General features: G+C 46.9%; 1 long non-coding RNA gene across 1 annotated transcript in view; it reads right to left on the reverse strand.

The window, feature by feature from the left end:
* The window catches only part of LOC146050182 (uncharacterized), a 168,989-nt gene extending 151,730 nt beyond the window's left edge, over positions 1 to 17,259 (reverse strand). Inside the window, exon 1 of the long non-coding RNA XR_014466277.1 lies at positions 16,196 to 17,259. This is a non-coding gene — a long non-coding RNA (uncharacterized LOC146050182). The remainder of the gene's footprint in view (positions 1 to 16,195) is intronic.
* Positions 17,260 to 27,361: the final 10,102 nt, after the last annotated feature.

Consider the following 27,361-nt stretch of genomic DNA (forward strand, 5'->3'; position numbering starts at 1 on the left):
TTGCTGCACCATAATGCAATTGGGGAAACCTATTTGACCTCCGTTCCACTTACTCGCATGCTGAATATTGACCCCCACAGCTCCCAACCAAGGTGGGACCATTGCGAGAAAGTGAATAGCTGATCCTAAGGTGTCGATCCTATTAGCCACAATGAATTTGCAGGCGTATATCATCGCAAAACGAGATGCACTTTATGGTGGTTAGAATTTGCAGAAAAATGCTTGCTGCCCCCATTGGATAGCGACTAATTTTCAGTGAATTCAGGCTGAAACCATCTGGCGTTGATATGCCGTTGCAATGGCACCTTGCAATTAACAGGCTCAACTCATAGTTCATAGCTTCAAGTATAGACAGGAATATTAGAGTGTGCTAATATAGATGTGAATGAAACCACCACCTTTTCAGGTTAAAACCTTTTAGACATAGAGGAATTTTGCAATTTTTATTTGCATTAGAATAACAAATAAAAAACTATAAAAGATCAAAACGCACATATTTTTTCCAATGTCATAGATGCTTGATAACCCTACGCGTTTCATCTTGACGGCTTCATCAGGGGAAGTTCAAAGCAAATAATTAATTACATTCAATGATTCCTTTTCCCAAAAATTTCTTCATTGATAGAAATCAGGAAAAAATCCAAATTGATTAGAAGATAAAAAATAGTAAGCAATTGCTCCAGATAGATAATTCTTGGTGGAAGGGGCTTTAGCCAGAGAGTCACCAGTGGGACTGTGGTATCACCAGTGCTTCCTCCAGCCCGGATGACTCATATAAGTATGGTTACTGGAGGTATGCATTATGCTATAGTTCATCATTTAGATAAAAGCCAACAAGTGGCCGTGTGACAAAGTAAAGGTCTAATTTAGAATAACAAATACTTAGCAAAACTACCCACAAAAGTTCTGTTTCGTTATCGTTACAGTACCGTAAGTCAAGTTTGGTCTTCTTACTTCACTTAATTTACAAATATACTTTAATAACTATGAATGGACAGTCTCCCAAAAACACTCCGGTGGAACCTTGAGGTTCTCCACAAGAGAGAGACCATGGGGGTAAATCACTAAGGTCCATAGTGGCCATGTATGTTTCAAGTGTATCTACAGTTAGGCCCTCCATGTAGGTGGTACAAGCATTTAGGGCCTTATTCTGGTCTGTGCGGCCGGAGCCGAATATACGGATCGCTCACTCCGTCCGAATGCGGTAAGCCGCTGACCGCACGGAGCACGTATACACCTCCTCCAACTCTGGGAACCTCCCCCCATCATTCGATGGTCGCAGACCATCGAATGCAGGACCGAGTGGTCAGGTAGCTCCCGCGAGCTCAGACCACTCGGACATTTCTCCGTGCAAAAGCAGGGATCTGGGCGGGCAGCTGACATCCGGCAATGTCATATGTCCGCCCCCTACACGTGCGTCACGGCCGCATTACCATACGTACGCCCAGCATTTTCATGGGAACGCCCATGAAACGCGGGGCATATGCATATGTTAATGAGGCCAAACAGCCCTTCACACCCCTCTCCTCCCCGTTCATAGTGTAAACAATTTATGCGGAATTTGGACGTATGTCCCTTTCGCACATGCGCAGATATGCCTCACATGCGCAGACACAAAACATCGGCGGAACGAACGCACGCGGACATATCCGCACCAACCAGAATAAGGGCCTTAGAGTTGTGAGCTTGGTAACTGATGTTCAGTTTTTAACTCCAAACAAAATATTGCTCTGTGGGTCCATAATGCCAACAATCTAATGCTGGAGTAGACCAGTCGGACTACCTCAACCAATGTATGGACCTTTTCACATATATGGGCGAGTGTAATATAAAGTAGCTTTTAGAATGAGCGATCTTGTACCTTACAGAGGACTTGCCTTTACATGTCTCCTGACTGCCCGGTCATTTGACTTACGATACATTTTTGTTTTCCTTGAGATAAAAACATGAGTAACAAACAGGAAATTTGTAACATTCTTGCAGCCATTGGATGATTGAACGATGGGTGCCAGAGAGATTTGTGAAGCATTCACCGATTATACCAGCACAACTGGTTCACGGGATCATTCCTCCATTGGTCACCAGCAAAATAGAACTGCACGTTCAAATCCAGAATAACAACACTTGGCTATTTTATTTTCTCCACAAAACCACTGAGAAATATTTTTGAAACATATCAAACACATTATTATTTAAGAAAAACAAAACGACAACAACAAAAAAACGGTGCATGGGTGACCGATATGGCAGACCACTTGAACATTTCCAACATTACATTTGTATGGGCAAGCCATCGATAGGAGCTTCGTATCCTAGAAAATTGCTCTAATGGGCCCGATTCAGAATGGATTGTATATGCCAAGCTGCTTTCAGTAGGTTAGCGTGGTGATCCTTGGCAATACAAATGCAGAAGGTGGTGTATACCACCTTCTGCTGTGTATCACCCCCTGCCTGCATACCACCCCAAGCCTACACACTACCCCCCACCCGCACACCTCTTGCTAGCATACCGCCACATACGTGCACACCACCTCCTGCCTGCACACCACCCCATACGTGCACACAACCTCCTGCCTGCACACCACCCCATACGTGCACACAACCTCCTGCCTGCACACCGCCCCATACGTGTACACAACCTCCTGCCTACATACCGCCACATACGTGCACACCACCTCCTGCCTGCACACCACCCCATATGTGCACACAACCTCCTGCCTGCACACCGCCCCATACGTGTACACAACCTCCTGCCTACACACCGCCCCACACATGCACACCACCCCATATGTGCACACCACCTCCTGCCTGCACACCTCCCCATATGAGCACACAACCTCCTGCCTGCACACCGCCCCACACGTGCACACAACCTCTTGCCATCATACCGCCCCACACGTGCACACCACCTCCTGCCTGCACACCACCCCATACGTGCACACAACCTCCTGCCTGCACACCTCCCCATATGTGCACACCACCTCCTGCCTGCACACCGCCCCACACGTGCACACCACCTCTTGCCATCATACCGCCCCACACGTGCACACCACCTCCTGCCTGCACACCACCCCATATGTGCACACAACCTCCTGCCTGTATACCGCCCCACACGTGCACACCACCTCCTGCCTGCACACCACCCCATATGTGCACACAACCTCCTGCCTGTATACCACCCCACACGTGCACACCACCTCCTGCCTGCACACCACCCCATATGTGCACACAACCTCCTGCCTGTATACCGCCCCCCACGTGCACACCACCTCCTGCCTGCATACCGCCCCACACATGCACACAACCTCCTGCCTGCATACCGCCCCATATGTGCACACCACTTCCTGCCTGCACACCGCCCCACATGTGCACACCACCTCCTGCCTGCACACCGCCCCATATGTGCACGCCACTTCCTGCCTGCACACCGCCCCATACGTGCCCACCAACTCCTGCCTGCACACCGCCCCATACGTGCACACAACCTCCTGCCTGCACACCGCCCCATACGTGCACACAACCTCCTGCCTGCACACCGCCCCATACGTGCCCACCAACTCCTGCCTGCACACCGCCCCATACGTGCACACCAACTCCTGCCTGCACACCGCCCCATATGTGCACACAACCTCCTGCCTGCACACCGCCCCATACGTGCCCATCAACTCCTGCCTGCATTTGGGATTGCTAAAAGCTACAATGCCATTGCATCTGACCTTACTCAGGCTTGCAGTTGCAGGGGTCCTCGCAGGGCCAAGTAAAAATGACACAATACACAGGAAACTGCAATGTGGATCGATTATCTGACCCAACCTGAATAAGGCCCAATGATAGCAAGTCAAGCTGCTGCACTGAAAGAAAAAAAAACTCCCATCAGAGTTATTGAAAACTCATTTGCCGTTGCGTACACAATTGCAGCCTAGAAATGAGGAGCTAAGGGCACGTTGCAGGAAAGTGGCAGGATTGTGCAGCGGTTACCGGCATCATGAAGAATTGGACAGGGCCATGATGATGCAATACCCCACAAACCGCGTCACTGATGGCCCAGACTGACTCCCGTCTGACCTGGCTGCTCGGATCCTACAGCCAGCCAGAGTAAGCTGAAAAACCTACGCCGACCTTTTGACCTTAATGCTTGCGTCGACCTAATGGCCTTGTCGACTTATTGAAAGCATGTCGAACTTTTCAATGTCAACCTAGTAACCCAATAACCGTAATCATAGTGGAATTCTTCTGTCATACTGATCTATAGACCAACATTTCAAGGTCAGTTGAGTTGCGTTCACCATTCAGTAAACAGTGTAAGGAATCGGCCGCACACAGCTGTAACCGCCATAGATTTCTCCTAGGGCTGTGCATTTACCGGCCCTGAGACAGTCACGTCGCAGTGTCACCATCCTGTGTCATAAAAGGTAATTTCTCATGAACAATAGGTGGACAAGACGCACGACTCATGTAAGGACATGTATGTATATTGACACTGCATTTAGTGACGTGGTAGAAGTGAAGGCTCAGCACACAACAGGACGGATGGTACCATATCCTTCTCTTCACCAAATGACAGGGCACAATTACAGTGACACAGCTGACAGCTGAGATAACAGTATGGTACTGAGAACGAGTGTCCTCGGAACACAGAAGGCCGGGGACATTATAACCTCAGGACTAAGGTTTCACAGTGACAAAGGCATGGGCGGAACATCCTCCCGCTGCTCAGGAAACGTGGGTCTGGGGCTGAATGAGCCCCATCGCTCGGAGCTTTTTCTATTTTTGTCTTGAACACTCAGAAGCAGCAGGATTTTATGGTAGGACGGCCTCGTGCATTCGTACTACGGGGAGTACACGTGCGCAGTCTACCGATAGTTGCTGGCCTGCAAATTCACAGTCGTGCGTTCAGACCTGAATTAGGCCCTATGTACCAAAATGAATGACCCCTTTGTTGCTGAAACTCTGCGGAGTTACTAACATGCAAATAATGCAACCCAAAAATGCATAAACTGCAAGTAAAACAAAGACATAAAAACCAAAGACAACACCATGCACGTGCTCAGGCGTTAATAATTACAGGTCACGTGGCGCATTTGTCATTTCTGCAATTCCCTTGTTTACATGAAATGGCATTTTGCTCTGAGCACATTACTTAGCATGACACGTAATTAGCCTTTCAGCAGACTCCGAAAAGAATTAATTACCACAGTTTGATAAATAAGAGGCTTCTACAGCATTGACTAAAGTAACATTATAATGAGGGAAATAGTGAAATACTGAGGCGTGAATTGTACCCCTTCGTTCTGGGACAGTGCCAGTCACATCACTGAGTTACATGGGCACCAATATTACTTCCCCTCTCTCAGATCACAACCTTATCTCCTGCATGCCCTCCTCTAGTACTTCAAACTCTAAAACACTGAAATCCCTTTATCTACCTCAAACCCGCAGAAATATTAATTTTCAAGAACTCTCCTCCTCTCTGCAACAACAGCTTGCTCCTATTTCTGCATTCACTGTTTCTGAGATGGCGATATCACACCTAAACCTAACTCTCAAAAACGCCCTAAATGAAGTGGCTCCAGTTACCCACCACAATCCACGTAGGCCTAGACGCCAACCGTGGCACTCTAAATTAACAAGACACCTACAAAATCTCTCACATAAAGTGGAGCGTAAATGGTGTAAATCTCGCAATCCAATGGATTTCCTCACAAATAAGACTACCTATCAGTCCTATAGTTATGCCCTGGAAAGTGCCAAACAAACATATTTCCAAACTCTCATTTCTGCTCGAGCTTCTAACCCAAAACGTCTTTTCAAATACATTTAAATCCCTTCTCAACCCTCCCTCACCCAAGCCACCAGACACTATCCATGCACAAGATCTTGCTTCCTACTTCAGGGATAAGATTGACAAGATCAGAGATGAATTGTATGCTCCAACTCAGTTGGTGATCTGCTCAATTCCATACCTGAGCCCTCTGACGCATTTACTTCATTTGATCCCACAAATGAAGATGAAGTATCTGCACTTTTCTCTTCCTCCCACTCTACTACCTCTCCTTTTGACCCTATACCTCACAAATTGTTTTATCACGGTCTCCCTTTGTAAAGAAATTTTCTTTCTACATAGTTTATTACTGGCTGATTGAAGCAGTCAGTGGAGGTACAAGGGCTGCTGGGCTCAGCGCATCTGAATTTAATCCACACACCCCACCACATATTGATATATCGATTATCGATGACTGTTCATGCATACGGATTGTTGCGCGCGTGCCCGAATGCAAACAGTGACAAAAATCAGCATCTAATCTGATCGCAATCCCCTCGCAGGTTGATTGAGAGGAAACCGCCATGTGTGGATGGTAACCGGACATTTTCTGGGAGTGACATGAAAAACGCGGGCGTGTCCAGGCATTTTCGGGGAGGGCTTCGGTATCAATCAGCCGGTCTGTGGTGAAAGGCCCCCTAACTGAGCGCAGGGCTCATTTAACACCTGGATTGGGGTGGTATATTGTTTTCTTTGGAAGAGCACAGAAGAACCAGTTTTATTGTATGGGAGGATCCACAAGGAAGATTTTTGGCACAGTCACAATGGGTTGAAGCCTCACAATTCCCAGAAAGCTTTGTACTATTTGAAGATGCCCACAGCAATACCACCTGGTGCCAGATTGAAGCAGCTGGCACCGGGAACTCATCCCCAGAATTGTTTACATAAAAACACCAACGGGAACATGTAGTACCCAAGTGAGCGCTGTGATCTTTTTTTTATTAAAACCTTAGACAAATGTGAATGATACACTATCTATATACTGTATACATTTCCCGGCAGGATCGCTGCTCACATTATAGCCCGCAGTAGCTGGCGCGCTAATAGACCTCCGTGGTACACAGCATGAGTACCACTGACGCAGCGCCTGATTCAGAGATGCGGACGTACGCAGCTGGCTGCGGTAAACAATCCGGGAGATTTCATTTATGATTCAGGGCAGCAGGAAATAAGAACTTCAAATGGGACTCTCCATGCAATTATGGTCTACCTATGCATCATCCAATGGAGAAAACTGTATAGAACACATGTATCTTTGACAGGGAAGATGGCCTCTCTCAGCTCTGGGCACCATGACAGATGCCTCTATAGTAGCCACACCTTTGTGCAGTGGCGTAACTACAAATTTTGCGTTCCCCCAATACTACTATTAATAAAAAAAAAAAAAAAATACATAAAGATCATAAAAAAAACCCCATAAAAATGTGCTGCCTCGTCTTTTCTAACTTCAAACAGGAGGCAGCAGGTGGGAGATCGGCGGGCGGCAGGTAGCAGGTAAGCGATAGCACCGACGGGAGGTGGGGGAGGCAGACGAGGGAGGTGAAGTCCCGTGCTAGCGGCTGGGACACTGTCTGATTCTGCAGCCTGCACGCCAGAGGCAGATTCACAGCAGTCAGACTCAGCCGCCACCACAGCCCAATATGGTGCTGCAGCCAGGGTTGTTTCTAGATAAATTAATGTACACCATAATGCCACACACACTGTAATGCCTATTATACACACTATGCTGCACACCTTGATGCCCAATACACATTATGCCACACACCTTGATGCCCATTAAATATTTTTCTGCACACCTTGATGCCCATTACACATTATTCCCCACACCAGGATGCCCATTGCACTTTATGGCCCACACCGTGATACCCATATGCCACAGACCATAATGTCTATTGCACAGACCATAATGCCAAGACCTGTACTGCTGCTTATACATATGATACCACCAGTAGTGTCCCTCACACAATGCCCAACAGCAGTGCCCCTCACACAATGCCCTAGCAGTGCCCCTCACACAATGCCATTAGTAGTATAAACACAATGTCACCATGTGCCATTTAAAAAAAAACATGTCCTTAAAAGTGTCAATTATATTATGCTGCCAGTCCCAGTGCTCCTCACAGTCCAGCCAATCCAGAGGACATGGGAAGTCCCAGGAGGATGCAGGCAGATGCATCTGGAGAGCTGACCTGTGATCCCCAGTGTGCGGAGCCTATTGGGTGGGAGCCTCTGACAGGGCATCGGTAAGCGCCAGGAGGTTGACGATGGGAGGCGGCGATGCACTCAGAAGTAAGAAGTGGGAGGGGGCATGGTCGACGGGAGGCAGTCAGCAGCAGACAAGCCGTGCAGCACAGGCCGGCGGCTGTCACAGTGGAGGGGAGTGCCGCGTACTTTACCTGGTGACTGGCGGGGGGACCCTTGTAGTGCACGCTGTGCACCTGCAGCAGACCCCTCCGGCGCTGGCTCCTCCAAGCCGCCGTGGGGTCAGCGGCCCTATAGTTATGTCACTGCCTTTGTGTATAAAACATGTTACGGTGACAGGGAAGGTGGCCCCTCTCAGCTCTGTGCCCCATAGCAGCTGCACCCCCTGCACCTATGGTAGCTACACCCCTGTATATAACACATGTAAATGTGACAGGGAAGGTGGCCCCTCTCAGCTCTGGGCACCATAGCAGCTACATCCACTGCACCTATAGTAGCTACACCCTGTATATAACACATGTAACTGTGACAGGGAAGGTGGCCCCTCTCAGCTCTGGGCCCAATAGCAGCTGCACTCCCTGCACCTATGGTAGTTACACCCATGTATATAACACATGTTACTGTGATAGGGAAGGTGGCCCCTCTCAGCTCTGGGCCCCATAGCAGCTGCACTCCCTGCACCTATGGTAGCTACACCCCTGTATATAACACATGTAACTGTGACAGGGAAGGTGGCCCCTCTCAGCTCTGGCCCCATAGCAGCTGCACCCCTGCACCTATGGTAGCTACACCCCTGTATATAACACATGTAACTATGACAGGGAAGGTGGCCCCTCTCAGCTCTGGCCCCATAGCAGCTGCACTCCCTGCACCTATAGTAGCTACACCCCTGTATATAACACATGTAACTTTGACAGGGAAGGTGGCCCCTCTCAGCTCTGGGCCCCATAGCAGCTGCACTCCCTGCACCTATGGTAGCTACACCCCTGTATATAACACATGTAACTATGACAGGGAAGGTGGCCCCTCTCAGCTCTGGGCCCCATAGCAGCTGCACCCCCTGCACCTATGGTAGCTACACCCCTGTATATAACACATGTAACTGTGACAGGGAAGGTGGCCCCTCTCAGCTCTGGGCCCATAGCAGCTGCACTCCCTGCACCTATGGTAGCTACACCCCTGTATATAACACATGTAACTGTGACAGGGAAGGTGGCCCCTCTCAGCTCTGGCCCCATAGCAGCTGCACTCCCTGCACCTATGGTAGCTACACTCCTGTATATAACACAGGTAACTGTGACAGGGAAGGTGGCCCCTCTCAGCTCTGGGCCCCATAGCAGCTGCACCCCCTGCACCTATGGTAGCTACACCCCTGTATATAACACAGGGTTGCCGACTTTAAGATTCTCCTCTCCGGGAGAAGCCCGGAGAGGAGAGTTTCAGCAGCCGCTCAGGGGGCGGGGCGTACGAGTGACATCACTAAGCCCCGCCCCCATGTTGTTAAAGCAGCGAATTCAGTGATCTCCGTGGAGGGGACGGGGCTAAAATGACGCGATTGTGCCGTTTTAGCTCCGCCCCCACCTCTGAGACCCGAGGATTGCGGCATTTTAATGCCGCAATCCGGGGGTCAGCGGGGGTCCCCCCTGAATCCGGGAGGGTTGCCCACCCTTCCGGGGGCCGGGAGGGGGTACCCGATTTTCGGGAGACTCCCGGAAATTCCGGGAGGGTCGGCAACCCTGATATAACACATGTAACTGTGACAGGGAAGGTGGCCCCTCTCAGCTCTGGCCCCATAGCAGCTGCACTCCCTGCACCTATAGTAGCTACACCCTGTATATAACACATGTAACTGTGACAGGGAAGGTGGCCCCTCTCAGCTCTGGGCCCCATAGCAGCTGCACCCCCTGCACCTATGGCAGCTACACCCTGTATATAACACATGTAACTGTGACAGGGAAGGTGGCCCCTCTCAGCACCATAGCAGCTGCACCCCCTGCACCTATGGCAGCTACACCCTGTATATAACACATATAACTGTGACAGGGAAGGTGGCCCCTCTCAGCTCTTGTCCCCATAGCAGCTGCACCCCCTGCACCTATGGTAGCTACACCCCTGTATATAACACATGTAACTGTGACAGGGAAGGTGGCCCCTCTCAGCTCTGGCCCCATAGCAGCTGCACCCCCTGCACCTATGGTAGCTACACCCCTGTATATAACACATGTAACTGTGACAGGGAAGGTGGCCCCTCTCAGCTCTTGTCCCCATAGCAGCTGCACCCCCTGCACCTATGGCAGCTACACCCTGTATATAACACATATAACTGTGACAGGGAAGGTGGCCCCTCTCAGCTCTGGCCCCATAGCAGCTGCACTCCCTGCACCTATGGCAGCTACACCCATGTCTCAGAGGAACCAAGTCCTCTCCCAGGGATACCATTGCTGCTTTATAAGTGAACCTGAGTGGGTGAGGAAATAGGTCCGGATGCTGCAGCAGAGACCTGCAGTATTGTGAGTTCACTGACTTCAGTATCATCTTCCATCAGTCTCGGGGAAATTGCTAAACAAGCAAGTGTTGCTACATGACCAGTAAGCACGGACATGTCAGACAGCAGAAAGCGTCTCTTTCTAAATCGGGAAGGACTCCATCAGTTACGTTATCAGTTGGCCAGGTGCCAGCCCATCACCTCTTGACAAGCAGGTGTAGGACATAACAGATTCAGGTGGTACAGCTTGCTGGAAGCTGGATAGTGACACAATGGGCCTGATTCTGGTTCACTCGCAAAAGCAAATCCTCTCTAATGGACAAAACCATGCAGCACTGCAGGTGGGGCAGATGCAACATGTGCAGAGATTTGGGTGGGGTATTTTGTTTCTGTGCAGGGTGAATACTGGCTGCTTTATTTTTACACTGCAATATTGATATCAGTTTGAAGTACAAATCCAACCCAAACCTAACTCTCTCTGCACGTGTTACATCTGCCCCATCTGCAGTGCACAGGGGGCGTTTTGGGATGGACACCTGACCTTTCACGGGCGTGCCCACAAAAACAGTGGGTTCACCCACAGAAACGCTGGGCGGGCCCCAGGGAACGCAGGCATAGATTGTAAGCTTGCGAGCAGGGCCCTCATACCTTTGACTGTCTGTAAATACCCAGTTTGTTGTATCACTGTCTCCTATTGTAAAGCACAATATGCTGCTATATAAGAAATGGTTAATAGATAAAAAATATAAATAAATAGGAGGTTACTGTGGCATCCGACTATACAGTTCAGTAAACTCATCCACCCAAACCACAATTGAATTTACGGAAATCATTGCACAATTGCTTCCGTCCGTGATCAGCACAATGGGATTTCAATATTCACTATGGGGTCAATTCTATTCAGAATGACATAAATAGCGCCGAGAGGGAGCTCCCGGATCTATTGTAATCAGAGCGCCGCTAACGCCGACTATTGGATTTCTGTTCACACCCCTCCTGGTGTGCGAGTGGCAATCCATCAAAACTAGGGAGGCAATGCTGTTTTGTGCCCTACTGCGGAGCAAACAGCATCGCGGGAGGGACTTGTTGGAAGATGCCGATACTGGCGATTAAACACCTGCGAGTCCCGCCCTTCTCCGACCTAGCAGCGCACCGATTCAAATACCTGCGAGAGCTCCCTTCCGGCGCCACTCACATCACGCAGAATAGAATTGACCACTTTGTGACTCTTCAATTCTAACTAGCGCCAACATTTTTTATTTAATTAGTTTTGACATGAATTCACATTGGACTTTTGCTATTCTATAGATCAGGGGTGTCAAACTCAAATTCATCGGGGCCGCATCAGCAGTTTGGTCACCCTCACAGGGCCGGTTGTATCTGTAGGTCCCCCTGTATAATTATAATGCCATGACACCACAGGCTGCTCCCCCCGTATAATATAAAATGAATGCCATGACACCACAGGCTGCTCCCCCTGTATAATAATAATGCCATGACACCACAGACTGCTCCCCCTGTATAATATAATAAAAGTAATGCCATGACACATAAATGATTATACAGGAGGAGCAGCCTGTGGTGTCATGGCATTATTGTTATTATACACGGGGACACCTCAGGAAACAGCAGATATATATATTTTTTATTGTGAGTGTGATCCTCATCCTCACTTACTGTTTCTCCGTCTGTCCTGCAGCTGCTGCGGCTTCCAGCTTTTCTTCACTGCTTGCTGCGGCCACACTGTCCCCGACTCCCGGTCCAGCTTCCCTGCCTGCTCCTACTTCTCTACAGACGCATGGGCGGGCGGCGTCATCGTCATGACGTCCCCACCCAGTGTCTGTCACTGCCGGGCATCAGAGGGAACAGGCGGCCAGGCCCTCCTCCACGTAGCCGTGGAGGCCGGCGGCCATGTTTCTGTAGCCGCATACATATGTGCCTACAGGAACACGGCCGCCGACAGTGGAGGAACAGGTAAGGCGGACGTGGACGCGGCCCGCAGCACTCCTGTTTTAGACACACTGCCCCTGCGTGCTATCTCCTCGCGCGGGCCACATGACGAGGTCTGGCGGGCCGGATTTGGCCCGCGGGCCTTGTGTTTGACACCCGTGCTATAGATCTTTAGGTGAACCTTAGACCGCAGTTCAGTGATTATTTCGGCTTACCGGGTATGTCAGAAAGCAAAGCTCTATATCTTAAGAGAGATTTGTTCGCCTTAGGTCATTGAATAGTTGAGAGTGTTTTGACTATTGTTACCACAGGACTACAAATTGTGGAACCGCCCTTATGACCAGCAATAGATAAAATAAAAAATCCCAATCTTTCCCATCTTTATCCACCACGTTCTTTAGCATATTCTGTATAGTTGCGTTAAACCTGTCCATTAACCAGTCAGTCTGTGATACACAGAGGACCTTAGCTTAAACCAGGCGTGTCCAAACTGTGGCCCTCCAGCTGTTGTGAAACTACGCATCCCAGCATGCCTTGCCATAGTTGTAGCATTCCCCAATAGCAAAACTGAGGCATGGCATGATGGGACTTGTAGTTTCACAACAGCCGGAGAGCCATCGTTTGGACATGCCTGCCTTATACAGATGACAATGGATATAAATGTGGCACCCTGGTCAGTTAGGTATTACCACTCTGCTAAAGACAGTTATAAGATCTCAATTGTCTTTGTAGACTTAGGGCAAACTGTACTAAGATGGGAGTTCTACTGAAGAGGGGATGTTGCTATGGGCAACCAATCAGATTTTATATATTATATTTCAGAAAGTGCTAAATAAATAAAAAGTAGGGTCTGATAAGTTTCTAAGGGCAACATGCCATCGTTAAGGCCCATGGAGAACAGAAGCAGCAGCCTAGTCATGGGAGGGTTTTTAATCAGAGGCAGCACTGGGACTGTGAGGTCTCCTAGAGAGTAAGGTGCAGAGGGACAAACGCAGGCTTTTCATGTGGTATGTGTATATATATATATATATATATGTGTATATATATATATATATATATATATATATATATATATATATATATATATATATATCCCCTGCAGTTACCCATTGACCAAGTTTATACTGCCTTTACTCTGTGTTTTGACAGTGTAATATTTTCCCATGCAGTTTGCGGCCAGTAATGACAAATGCAAGTGGGCCCCCCGAAGGCTTAATCTGGCACTGACTCTGGGTGGACTTTATGAGGGTTCACACCCAATATAGCCATCACCTAACAGAACCTTAATAATGCGTAACAGGATAAGCGGACCTCTATAATATGGCCAGACTCCTGACAGACGCGCAGTATTTGTAGATATCTTTATGGACCCCATGGCAGAAAAAAAAGTTGTAAAATGGTCTCAAAAGTTTTTTTACACCTAGATGTCCTGCAGGTATATGACCATTGGTGGCTCCAGAGGTTGGGCTGCAGCACGGTGCAAAATACAGATAGGGGAGCAACACCAGCGGCCAGTGAGTCCGTTTGGAATGGCAGTTGCTGCACCTCCCCTATTTAAATTTTTAACTGTGTTCCTGCAGCCCACCCCCATACGGGATCTTATCGGCTATCAGCTGTCACATGTTTTGGCTCCAAAACATGTGACAACCAGATAGCCAATAAGATCCTGTTTTGAGAACTGGATCTGCACATGCCTACGTAGGAGCTATTAAATGTCCCATCATGACTTCTCCTTTCTTGGAGACTGGTGCAGCAAATCATGAAGTAAGTAAGTGGTATTTATGTAGCATACTTCTCCAACAGGACTAAAGCCGCTCTACAGACATCAAAATAATGCACATAATACATAGGCTTCCGGTTATACAGCAATAGATAAGTCACACAGACATAACAAAGCATTGCAAACACAGTAGGTGCAATGTAGTGTTGGTGAGGGCATTTTGCATAATAACTTCCATGGGATGTGTACTCCACCCTAACAAGGTACCAGGTGAGGCGGCCATCTTGGTCACACTGCGTAGGATTACCCTGGGTGGAATAGGTTATCTCCCAGAAGAAATGACACGAAATGAAGGGATTGCAGTGTAGAGTAGGGTCCCAATAAGTCCGGTCCGTGTATTTTCCATCCCATCGACCAGTGCACCAGATGAGGCAGCCATGTTGGTCTCACTAGGAAGGTTACACTGTGGGAGGTGCAGGGCCGGTAACAGAAATCTTGGGGCCCTGTACAATTATATATCTGGGGCCCCCCACCTAATCTGAAATCCACACAACGCTCTTCTGCATGAGCCTTATTTAACCTTTTGCTGTTCTCATTCTCAGTCTCGACCCGCGCATGCGCAGTAAAAGTACAGGAGCCAGAGACTGAGGCCACGGCACCAGTGGAGGGTACGGCTGTGCGCCTGCGGCCCCAGGCCATGCGCACACACAGAGTAGATGGCTCTGTGCACCAAGTGGCAGGGTGGACACACACCGTAGATGGCAGTGGCACACAGTGAGTGAGTCAGTCAGACTCAGCCAAAAACAGATGGTGCACAGTAGATGGCCAGGCTGCAAGTACAGGCAGTGGCCTTGCTGGGGTATGGAAACTCTGGGGCCCTTCAGATCTCTAGGGCCCGTCACACTTGTCCCCCTTGACCCCCCCTGTCGCCTGCCCTGGGGAGGTGAGCCCTACAAGGACCCAATGCAGATATGGCAAAGTGGGTGCATGTGTAGTAGTATGATATACTGTACATGAGTTTTGCCATGTGAGGGTGGTATGACAACTATCTATCAGAAACACTATCCCTGCTACTGTAACATTATCAAACGCTTCTGTGTTGTTCACACCGGTTATAAACTGGATTTCCAACAGTAGAAACATTCTCTCCCCAGTACACAACAAGGAAGGAACTATTCCCAGCATGGCTACAATGGGACCACGCTGTATGGTCCCTCTAGCAGCCAGTACCCTGATACCCATATAATCATGTTACACCAATAGCATTTCCCAGATGTTTGCTTACAAGAGTAACCAGGCTACCGGATTATACCTGCATCTACCCTGTAGCCTTCCATAGTAATTACACATCTGTGTATCAGGCTCACCCCATAGGCCTGCAGTCACTATGGGGTAACTGTAATAGGGTGTGAGAACCAGAAAGTGAGAGATTTTGTGCCAGATGTATCAAGCTTCAAAAAGTGATAAAGTGGAGAGGGATAAATAAACCAGCCAATCAGCTCCTAAGTTTCGTGCTACAGGCTGAGTTTGAAAAATAACGGGAGCTGATGGGCTGGCTGTTTATCACTGCCTACTTTATCACTTTTTGAAGCTTGATCCATCTGGCTCTTTGTGAGTATTCTCTGGGGTTTTTAAAGCAGCAATCATTTACACTGCAAAACTAGTTTGAGTTTGTTGTGTAAATGATCGCCGCTTTAAAAATAATAATAATAATAATAACAACAATACAGGAGAATTGCTGATTCTCGTACCCTATTACACCCCCCCCCCCCCCCCCCTCAAATGCGATTTACATAAGCAGGATCACATTTCATGGGTTCAGAAATAAGAGTACAATTAGCAACAATTTGGCCCAAGACAATAAATCTCATAATAATTATATCAAGTGTTTTAAGAGGCAGGAGCCTTCCTGACATAACATAATCAATCTCGCCAATCTCTAGGTTCTAAGCATACATCTCTGAATTACTAAATTCATTCCACCACCCAGCACCCTTTTCCCCTGGATCAGTCTTACCAGAATTCACTGGAGATTACCCCAGCGGGTCTGCTGTTTTAGGGTCCCCGTGGCTCACCCACTTGCACAGAACTGCAGACAGTGGCTCTAGGTATTAGTCCACAAACATCTTCAGCCCTGTCTCTGGTTGTAGCCACTTCTTATGATTAATGAGGCCATGCATTTGTGAGGAGAGACTTGGTATTTCCGAATGATGAACTTGTTGTATTCCGACAGACACAAACCACCCAAATGAGTTAGAATTTCTTTCAAAAATTGGTGCTGTTGTCTCCTGGCCTCTTCATTCGTCGATTTCTGCACCCTGTTGGCTTCCTACTGCACTATTGGATCCTGTAACAAGGCCTTGTTTGTCTAAAATGCTTGGTGACAAGATTAAACAGAATCTGGCTTCTTTAAGCATCTGGCCATGCAACCACCATGGATTTTTGTATAATAGTCTTTTCCAATAGGGAAAAAAAAAGTATGTCTGTCCCTTTAAATTTCACACGCATTTTTACGGATGCAATGTACGTGAAATCCTCGCATTCTCCATATGTGTGTCAGCCATATCGGAAGACAGGTGCACTTTTATACAGTAACCAAATAGCACACCAGTCCAGGCCTTGGTATAAGAAGCTGCAGTTACTGTAGTTATCCAGCACAAAAAGGTTCAAAAATAACCAAGCCTGTCCAATTCCAATACAGTGTCTTCGGTCACACTCCTGTACAGCAAACAGCGGTGTCGCTCAGCAGCAGGCTCCTGTCCTGCTCCCCAGGTACTGACACTGGGACTCCCAGCAAACACACCTTACCTTACTTCCCAGGTGGTCTTGTAATCAAGGCTGATCACTACACAGATGATTACCATGGAGAAGGTAAAATCCTGGGGCTTATGTACCTCCCATCCATAACTTCAGCAATGTTTGTGTCACTATAATACAAAATCCTCTGCTCCTGAACACCGCTGTTAATGCATGATTGCCGTCACCTGTGTTGCACTAGTTACTGGATGAGAAGGGTGATTCAGCACAGGTGACCGCAATCATACCTTCAGAGTCCCTCCTTTTATGGGTCATGTTGGGGGGTATTGGAATTGTCCTGATATACTTGATAAAACATATCAGCCTATGTACAATGCCCTGAAACAATTTGTTGAAATGTTGAAGAAAAAACTCAGTGACAACCAAATTAGGAAAATATATTTTTTAATCATTAAAGTCATGCATGGTTAATTGTTATATATGAAAATCAGTTTTTTCAGATATGCGTGTACCCCAAAACCTCACTGCGTATATGTAGATTTGGGGCTGCAATGTTGCTTCCGAAACCCTAAGCATGGCTGACATGCAGCTGTGTGTACCGGGAAAGGAGGTGTGGCTTCATTGAGAGGGTGTGTGGCCTCATCAGCATTGGCGCGGTCTCCCGGCCTGACCCACAGTTTTTGGGACTGCGGGGGTCTGGGAGGTTCAGGCTGCCCCTGGGGAGTGCTGTTGCTGCAAGTGTCGGCTCCTATACACTGACAGGAGCTGGGTGCTTCACGTAATGTTAAAGTGCAGCAGCAGTTTCCCATCACTTAGCAGGAGCCAGCATTTTGCTGTCACCCCTCTGCAGGTGTCACCACACTCAGGTGTGTCCTGCACCCCCGCTGTAACGCCACTCTCTGTTGGCCATGGTTTTTGGGCATGCCAAAGCCAATGTCTACGTCTTGAAGAGCAGGGTCACTGAGGGGACGGGTACTGTTTCCTTGTTACAGCAGTAAATGCACAGTGAGAAATAACTTTGTCTTTTACTGCGAACTATAGTCCACTATTTATCTCCCGTGTCACTTAGTAATAGATTATGACATGGTATATACATTTATTTGTCACATATCATGCACAAGACAATATTTTATATCCTTATCTATTAACCACAACAGTCTGTGCGGCGATATATGTGAGAGGCAGGTGATTGACACCACATTCTGCACGAAGAGGGCAGGAAATGATTGTTTTGGATCCTATTAAATAAATCAATTTGACATCACCAAAATTCCTTCTATGTTAACCTACACCCAGAGACAGATAACAGGGGGGCTCTGCACAGTTTGGGGGGACAGACCGCAGCGTGTCATCTCCAAACACCCCAGATTATCTGCCCCCCCATCACCTGGTAGCTATTGGTCACAACAGGTGGGGCAGATGTAACAGGTGCAGAGAGAGTGAGATTTAGGTGTGGTGCGTTCAAACTGTAATCTAAATTGCAGTGTAAGAATAATGCTGTCTAACATCTGCGGGCTACTGTACATGCTAAAGCCGCCAGTATTTACCCTGCACAGAAACACTGCAAGGGTTTGTGCATGTTGGGACACTGTACCTACACTTGCCTCTACTGCAGTAATGTGTGAAAGGCTCCTGAACTTCAGTGGGTTCTCCTGAGACATCTGGAAGAGCGGTCCACCCTCACGAATACCGTGCACACCCCTAGTGAAGCACTTGAGGCTTTTAGACATGTTTTTTAGCACCATTGTTATAGAGGCCGCATTCTCTTCATCCTGAAGACGTGAATTGAGATTACATCAGGATTCTCCGCACTCAGTCAAGGGGGCGTGTCATGCTCTGCCCAAAGGGCGTGTCTAGCTCCACCTATGGGCGTGTATATGCTTAAACGCTTGTTGTTCCAAGAGATTCTATATAACATAAGTACAGTATATTATGCGAATATTGATGTCTGCAATATTGGGTTTGTTGTTTGCAACTATATATTCACTGTAATATTTATTTCCTTCCCACTCAGCACAATATACAATAAATGCAATAAATTCTAAATGCAATTTGACCTTGTGTGAATTCATCCCTAAGCATATAAGTATGTTTCCCGTGTACTAAATGTTATTTTATTGTAAACACTGGACTTTACTGCAACATGTAGTCACTATCTATATTTATTGGATGTGCTGTTTTCCATAACGATATAGCAAATACTGTAGATATGGACACCATATACGCTAATTAAAAAAATGTGTTGAACTAAAGAAAGTCACTCACCAGCAGCAGCACACTATGGATTAGTGCACATCAGCTCAGATAAGAAGACCATGTGCTTCTGTGTGTCTCTCCATTCAGGGGTTCCCACAAAGGGGGATAATCGTCAGCAGGAACTCCTGAGCAGCTATAACAAATCGCAGTGATTACAGAAATTAATTGTCCTTGCAAAGAAACTCTTTAGTGGCACCTATGGCAGATTCTGAAGATATCAGGAGATTAGGATTACAATGCAGGGCAGCAGGATATTTAAGATAAAAACAGGAGCCTCCTGCAAGGTGTGTTGCACCCTAGACCTTTCTTCTAGGATGTTCTGGATGGAAGCCTGAAATGATAGCAAGTACATTATAACTGTACCCATGTACAGTGGCATGTGACAATACTATTAGGGTAAAAATAAAACTAAATAAACTGCACAATCTATGATGCCAGACATTCTGGTTGGTGCGGCCAGAGCCGCACACGGGGCTCCGGCCGCACAAACCAATCCCCGCCCACCCTACGGATCGCCACGGCCGTCCGTACACGGACGGCTGGCGATCCGCATAAAAATGGTGGAGGCGTACGCCTCCACCATGGTGGGAGCTGCCCCCTGCATTCGATGGTCGTCGACCATCGAAGGCAGGTCCGCACGCCCCGGCAGCTCCCGCAAGCTGAGACCACACGGACAATCGTCCGTGTGGTAGCTTGTATGGGGGCTGAAAGCTGACATCCGGCGACGTCAGCTTTCCGCCCCCATGAGTTGCGTCATGCCCTCATTACCATGCATACGCCCCGCGTTTGCATGGGAACGCCCATGAAACGCGGAGCGTACACATAGGGAAATGAGGGCATGAAGCCTCTCACGCCCCTATACGCCCCCTTTGCGGCGGACGAAATACGTCTGCGGCGAAGGGGGCTGCACATGCGCAGATTGACCTCTGCGCATGTGCAGAGTAAAAACATCGGCGGTACGGCCGCACGCGGGCCGTACCGCTCGAATCTGAATAAGGGCCATTGTATTATGTGTCTTGACAGTTGGAGAACTACCTAATTACATTTCAGGATTACATATGAACAGCACCGCCATTCCAGGTGGCATTTAAACACTGTGGTTACTATATAGGCAGGCTAACATTGTAACCTGGAAAAACTAAAACTCCCCTGCATTCTGCATGAACAGGCTCACATTTTTGTTAGATTACTAGGCAGCTGTTATAGCATTGTTTCCATGGCGACTGTAAGCCACGACACTGCTGTTTCTTCACGTTTACGGACATAAATTAGCGTCACCCCCTTTCCTGTAAAAAGCGGGAGAAATCAGGACGACGTTATGGCTACTACCCCCCCTCCCCCCCTTCTACGTTAAAGATTTTTTTAGGGGCTTTTCAGTTGTTATATGTACTTTAAGTTGTATGAGGTTTTTTTTAACAATTCCTTAAGCAGAATTGCTGGACTCTATGGGGGAAATTTACTAAGATGGAAGTTTTGTTCCACATGGGATGTTGCTATGGGTAACCAATCAGAATCTTCTTCTTATTTCTTCTTATTGTTGCTCATAGCAACATCCATCCTGCTGTGTGGTGGGAAGGCGACCATTCCTGACCATATCCCCTTAGTCTCTGTCCACCAAATGTAACATAGGCACACATAGCGACTAATATTTTGTAAGGTGGGGGCCTGGCAACACCTCCCCCATTGGCCACGCCCCCTCCCATCATCAGGCCCCGGAGAGCTGTCGGCACTGCTGAGTTTGAATCAGACAAGTCCTTATAGTTAAGACCCTACCATAGGACGGACCTGCTGTATGTTGCACCGTTCATGCTCCTTGGTTACTCAAACGGGTTGTACGTATCCCAGCTGCATCTTTAATAGCAGCTGGCTGGGTTGCAACTGGTTGGTAATGGGGTGTTGCACAAAGGTTGAGTAAAGTAAGGGGGTAAATGGGGGGGGGGGGGTAGACGTAATCGCAACCTATACAGAACTAGGGACAGGGAATGACCAATAACAGAGAAGCGTGCTACCCTGCGTGCGGGCACATGTGGGCATTTGTCTGAAAATGGCTGACCTATGACCAACCCTGCATTTGCCAGCTGGCCGTTGCAGATGGTCCGCCAGGTTCCCAGGACTCAGACAGTACGAGTCGTATTTTCCGGGAAATACGACCAATGCCGGTCGCATCCATTCGTATCCTGCATAAGCCGTATTTGTATCTGTTAGTAAATTTCCCCCAGCAATTGCTGCAGCAGGCTGGCTGGACAGGAGACATCAGGTGCAGGTTGCTGCGTGCTAGCAGACTTGTTATTGCCAGACAAACAGGTATCATGTCAGGATAATGCACCCGTCAGGCCAGACTCCACATTCCAGGATTAGAATACAGTATACAGAAACCATTGCTGATTGGCACGTAACCCTGCAATGCACTGTACACAGCAATATTCAGTTTGCCGTGTGGGTAGATTTGTATGTGTAAAGATTAATCTGTAATCCATCGCTATATTACCGGTTACTTACAGTGCTTTGTACATGCCCATGTCTAGATCACACGCTACATTACATAATACCTCCACAGGCAGGGCGGCTGCTACTAAGTGGCATCCTAGGTAGTTGACTAGGGCTCCAAGGTTTCGGGGGCACTTAAATCACAGTAGGACATCCATGCCTGAGCACAGGGGATTTAATTAGTACTTCAGTCTGTTTGATGTAACCATCTAGACATGGCAAGTCCTTAAACCTGGACTGTTATGGCAGAGATTGGGAAAATGTGGCTTAGACGTGGAGTGAGAAATGAGTGAGTGGGAAATGAGGCTGAGATGCCGGGATCCATGCCGGGGTGTGATCTCTTTAGCAAGGCCCTGTATATGAATGATACTGCCCTGTGCTGGTATTGGTTGGCTTATGAAGCTCCGGTGGCTGCTGGTTGGTTGTAACTTTGCAGTGGTGGTTCCAGAGGCAGGGCTGCAGCACAGTTCAAAATTCAAAAACAGGGGAACTGCACCCACTGTCAGTTTGGACTGACAGTTGGTGGCAGTGGATGTGACTCCCCTATTTGAATTTTAAACTGTGCTTCATCCCCATCTCTGGTTCTGCCACTGGGTGTAAGGGTGTAATAATGGGATATAACTGGTTATTCCACGATATCTTATGTTGACTACCAAAACATTAGCCCCTGGAGCCAGGACTGTCAGAACACCATGTGCTGTATCTGGGCACAGAGTCACATTATTTATACTGTGCTGCCTTTTTTGTTGTCAGTAAACAGGACAAATCATGAGTGCTGACAAGTTCTATAGAGAGCTACAGAGCAGGCACAGCGCAGTGCGGAGCAGACAGGGTGATTCTGGTGCTGCCCGCTGCTGTACAATAGTGACCTTCTCAGACAGCTGGGCTTGTGCTAGTAGCTATACATATAGGTATGTTTATGCTTAAACGCCTAATGTTGTGAGATATTCCATTTGCAGTCACATTCCGCGCAGAATCTGAAAAATTATGAAGATTAGGTCAATGCAGGGTAGCGGGAGAAGTAAGACTGAAGCGGGAGCCTCCTGCAGAATGTGGGAGGGTAGAAACCACCTACTGAATTACCTTTTGACAGACCTGCAAGTGTCCACTCCAACACACTCAACAGGGGTGAGATACAACAGCCAACACCTGCCAAACTATAAAAGGTCCCCTCTGCCTCACCAAGGTCATCTACACAATTGCCCACTTAAGTTCCAGTAATAAAGTGAAGAAAATGAAGGCAATGTACAGTGATATACTTTCGATTTCTATTCTCAGGATGTAAGATCAGCTTGTTTATGCTCACATCACTCCACCCTTACCAGAGTTAACTCAAGGTCAAGATCAGCTTGTGGTCTCTATGGGGGTTATTCTAGTCCATTCTTTCTGACAAAATCCTTCTTAGATGGCCAAAACCATGTGCACTGCGGGTGGGGCAGATGTAACTTGTGCAGAGAGAATTAGATTTGGGTGGGGTTTTTCTTCAAAGTGAGATCTATATTGAAGTGTAAAATCATGCAGTCAGTATTTTCCCTGCACAGAAACAAAATAACTCACCCAAATCTAATTCTCTCTGCACATGTTACATCTGCCCCCCTGCAGTGCACATGGTTTTGTCCATCTAAGAAGGATTTTGTTAGAAAGAATGAACTAGAATAAACCCCTATCTCTGTCTCTGCAAGGAGAAGGCGTTAAGTGATGGTGCACAAGTATCTGGGCAAAAGTGGTCCAGAAAAGGTGCTCAAGCCCCTAGCATCAGACGGTATTGTAGAGGTTGGGGTTATAGATGATATATGTATGTTCACACCTTATCAAAGTCTGCATTACATCCAAGGTAAACTTTGCCACTTTGTGATTGGCTGTTAGCCGGAAGAGTATACCTTGGAGCAGTGGGGAAGATCTCCACAATGGAGACACAGGTTTCCCAGAGCGATTGCTTACATATCACTAGATGGATGAATCTTCCAGGGAGAATACAGTTATCGGAACAAAATAACCCTTATAAAATACCCACAGATCAACCTAGAATCAGGTCTAATCGGTGTAATATTGACGCAAACAAACCTGATGATGTTGACCATTTTCAGATTGTATATAAGATCAGGGCTGGATTAAGGGGGGAGCTCAGGGGGTCAGTACCCCTGGGCCCCCCTCTATCTAGGGGCCCCCTGTGGTTGGCATGTATTTAAAAATAGAATCACCTATCTGCCAATGTGACAATGATTAATGGTACTGAGCATCGGGAGCCAAGGCACACTGACTGCACAAGTGTACAGTGCACTACTGGGAGTTGACTCCCATGAGATTTTGCACAAGAGGTCAGAGGCTAAGATGCTTGTGCTGAGCTCATCATATGCTTCTCAGGCCCATGGAGGACAGCAGCAGCAGTGGCCCCATCATGGGAGGGTTTTTAATCAGAGACAGCGACTTCATCAGGGGTATGGCAAAATGGTTATCAAAACAAAATCTGGATGCTGGAGAATATTCTTTTAAGGAAACAAATTCATAAAATCACAATTGTAGGTGTAGCTCACCACTCCAACATAAGAATGAGTGGAGTGCGCTACACCTACAATTGTGAAAGGAAACATTATTATTGATTTATTTTATTTTGACATAATAGCGTAATTTTTTATTGTACTATAATTTGCTGGGTGGTACTTTTAAGGTTTAGTTTTAATTTTAGTATCTAGCGCACTCTATAATACCTTTTTCCGTACTTCCCTAACCCTTCACTAACAGGAGGGGTAAATACAGGTGCTGCTGTCCCATTCACAGCACAATAGACCAATACTCTAGTTATATATATATATATATATATATATATATATATATATATATATATATATATGTTTATATTAATTAATATTAATGTGTTTTGACAGTGTAATATTCTCCTGTGCATTTTGCGGCCAGTAACGACAAGTGGGAGGGCCCCCCCCTGTCTAAAGTAACCCGGGCCCCCAGATGGCTTAATCCAGCCCTGGTTGAGGTGGGTGATGTACAAGATTCTGGGAAGTCATGTTTCTAAAGAGCATTTTCAAAGGTCAACGATTGACAGAATTCCGACAGAGCATCTTGCTGGTGACCATGGAGAGGGCGCAGTGTGATTAATGGCTCGGCGATGAGTGGGAATGCGAGTCAGGAGTGGAGCTTTAGGTCTTGGCCAGAAAGCAGCTGGGGGGCGTTTAGGTGTGAGAATTCTAAGAGCGGTGGATTTTACTGGCGAGCTCTTCACTTAAGTTTGGGTCTGAACCAAAGGGGATTATATATAGATGAGTAACAGGAAAAGCCACAAGACGTCTTCTAAAAAGGACTGTTTACTAAATGTAGATGCTAATTATATGCAAAACTGAGCATTCGTCAACCTTAAATACATAACTTCTCACAATCAGCCAGCTCTGTATGAGGATTGTGTGAGGGCTCCAGAGGTGTTACTGTCTACGAGCACCACATATAAGGATACAAGTTGATGGTGTTTAGCTTTCTTGAACCCTATTTAGAATTAGGAGAGAACCAATGCAATAGGTGCACATTTGCACCAGGACAAACCATTGCACGAATAAGGGGTACAAATGCATTGTGCTTAATTGGATGTTGCATAAAAACACTGATCAAAAAAATACTACCCGAAAAAGGGGCATGACTTTATCAAATGGGGGCGTGGCTATGCACAAATGATGTCATCGCTAGTCACTCGCCCCATTTTCATCACAATGGGGGTATGCCCAGCACCCTTCTCGCATGTATACAGCATCTATTCAGCGCTGCCCTGTTAAACAGATCAGCGAATGACAAGGAGCCTCCCAACTGCACCTCCACTGTAGGTGGGACAGCGGAACACTCCCAAAAAACTGGGACTGTCCCACGAAAGTCAGGACAGGTGGGAAGTATATCTCTCAGTCATAGATGGTACATAATGTACTAGTATATCACTTAAATTTAATGGCTATTAGAAGTATTAGGATGTAGTCATAATGTCGACACAACACTGTTGACAGTTATGATGGGTTTACAAAGCCATATATATAAGTAGCTATACTGTAAAGGAGTCACAGATCTTTAATGTGACTGATAATATCTCCATTTTTCATTAATAAGGATGCGTTCATTGTAATAGGAAATGAAGTCATGCCACAGCTACTTATCTCTTTATACAGTTATAAAGTTGCAACAGTAAAGTGTACATTATTCTTTTCATTATTCATGAGAATCCACCGTCCTTTTACTAGGAAACAGTTATTACTAGTCCTTTAGTGAACTAATAGATTGTATTCTCTGTAATGTTACTGGTCCATGGTGAATTACTAGGCTGCATTGTCTCTGATGTCACTGGTCCAAGGTGAATTACTAGGCTGCATTGTCTGTGATGTCACTGATCACTAGTGAATTAATAGGCTGCATTGTCTGTGATGCCACTGATCACTACTGAATTAATAGGCTGCATTCTCTGTAATGTCACTAGTGCATATGCTGCATTGTCTGTAATGTCACTAGTGAATATGCTGCATTGTCTGTGATGCCACTGATCACTACTGAATAAATAGGCTGCATTCTTTGTGATGTCACTAGTGAATATGCTGCATTGTCTTTGACGTCGCTTATCACTATTTAATTATTAGGCTGCATTGTCAGTGATGTCACTGATTGCTACTGAATACGCTGCATTCTCTGTAATGTCACTGTTTCCTAGGGAACAATAGGCTGCACTCAGTGATGTCACTGGTTCCTAGTAATTGGATAAGCTGCATTCTCAGTAATGTCATTGGTAGCTTTTAGTGAACGATAGGTTGCACTTTTAGTGATATCATTTGTTCCTAGAGACTGGTTAGGCTGCTTTCTCAGTGATGTCACAGGTTCCTAGAGACTGGATAGGCTGCATTCTCAGTAATGTCATTGGTTACTGGAGACTTGAATAAACTGGGTATATGATAATATAGGTGTTTTTATAAAAAAAATATTTTGCTGATTCTTGCTCCAAGACAAGTGATCTAGAGCTCAATTTGTATATATATATTATTTTCCTGCTACAGTGTTGTGGCTATGTGTTATGGAAAGACCCAACTGTGTGTACAACAGCTGCCAAGCCTTCTCAATAAATACTGCAGGGTGTGGGGTGTATAAAATAAATCAAATATTTATTGGTCAAAATGTGCATCAAATCTATTGAGATTGAGTCTTTAATGGACTGGTTACCCTTAATGTGAACCCCAAGAGCGCGTGCAAATGATCTCTTATCAGAATTGGTAATACAGGTCCCGGTAGAGAAACGGTACATCCTATGAAGAACAGAATCTCCACAAAGAGGTATGCCGGTGTTCCAAGCTCCCATTCCTCTGGCCTGACCAGCGACCGCAGGGACGTAAGAGGAAGCTATTTCCGTCGCAGTGACACGGGCTGGAGGAATAAGAGTTCTGCACTCTTGGATCACAGCAGTAACACAATCCTGTGAGCTAACAGGAAACCTTATGAAGGGAAAAATAGGAGAGTCGCTGGCGCCCAAGGAAACATGAGCCCAACTATCAATAGTTCCCACAGACACTCTGCATCAACAACTGGAACACGAAACGCCAGTGTATTTATAGTGGCCTGCGTGACCGAGCTCCAACAGTGCCTCAGCAGATTAAGAACATGATTAATTCTCTGCAATGTAATGAGTGGAACTTCATGCGCTTGGCATGGG

This window comes from Crinia signifera, chromosome 12 (genome assembly GCF_055691185.1).
Source record: "Crinia signifera chromosome 12, ASM5569118v1, whole genome shotgun sequence".
Lineage (NCBI taxonomy): Eukaryota > Metazoa > Chordata > Amphibia > Anura > Myobatrachidae > Crinia > Crinia signifera.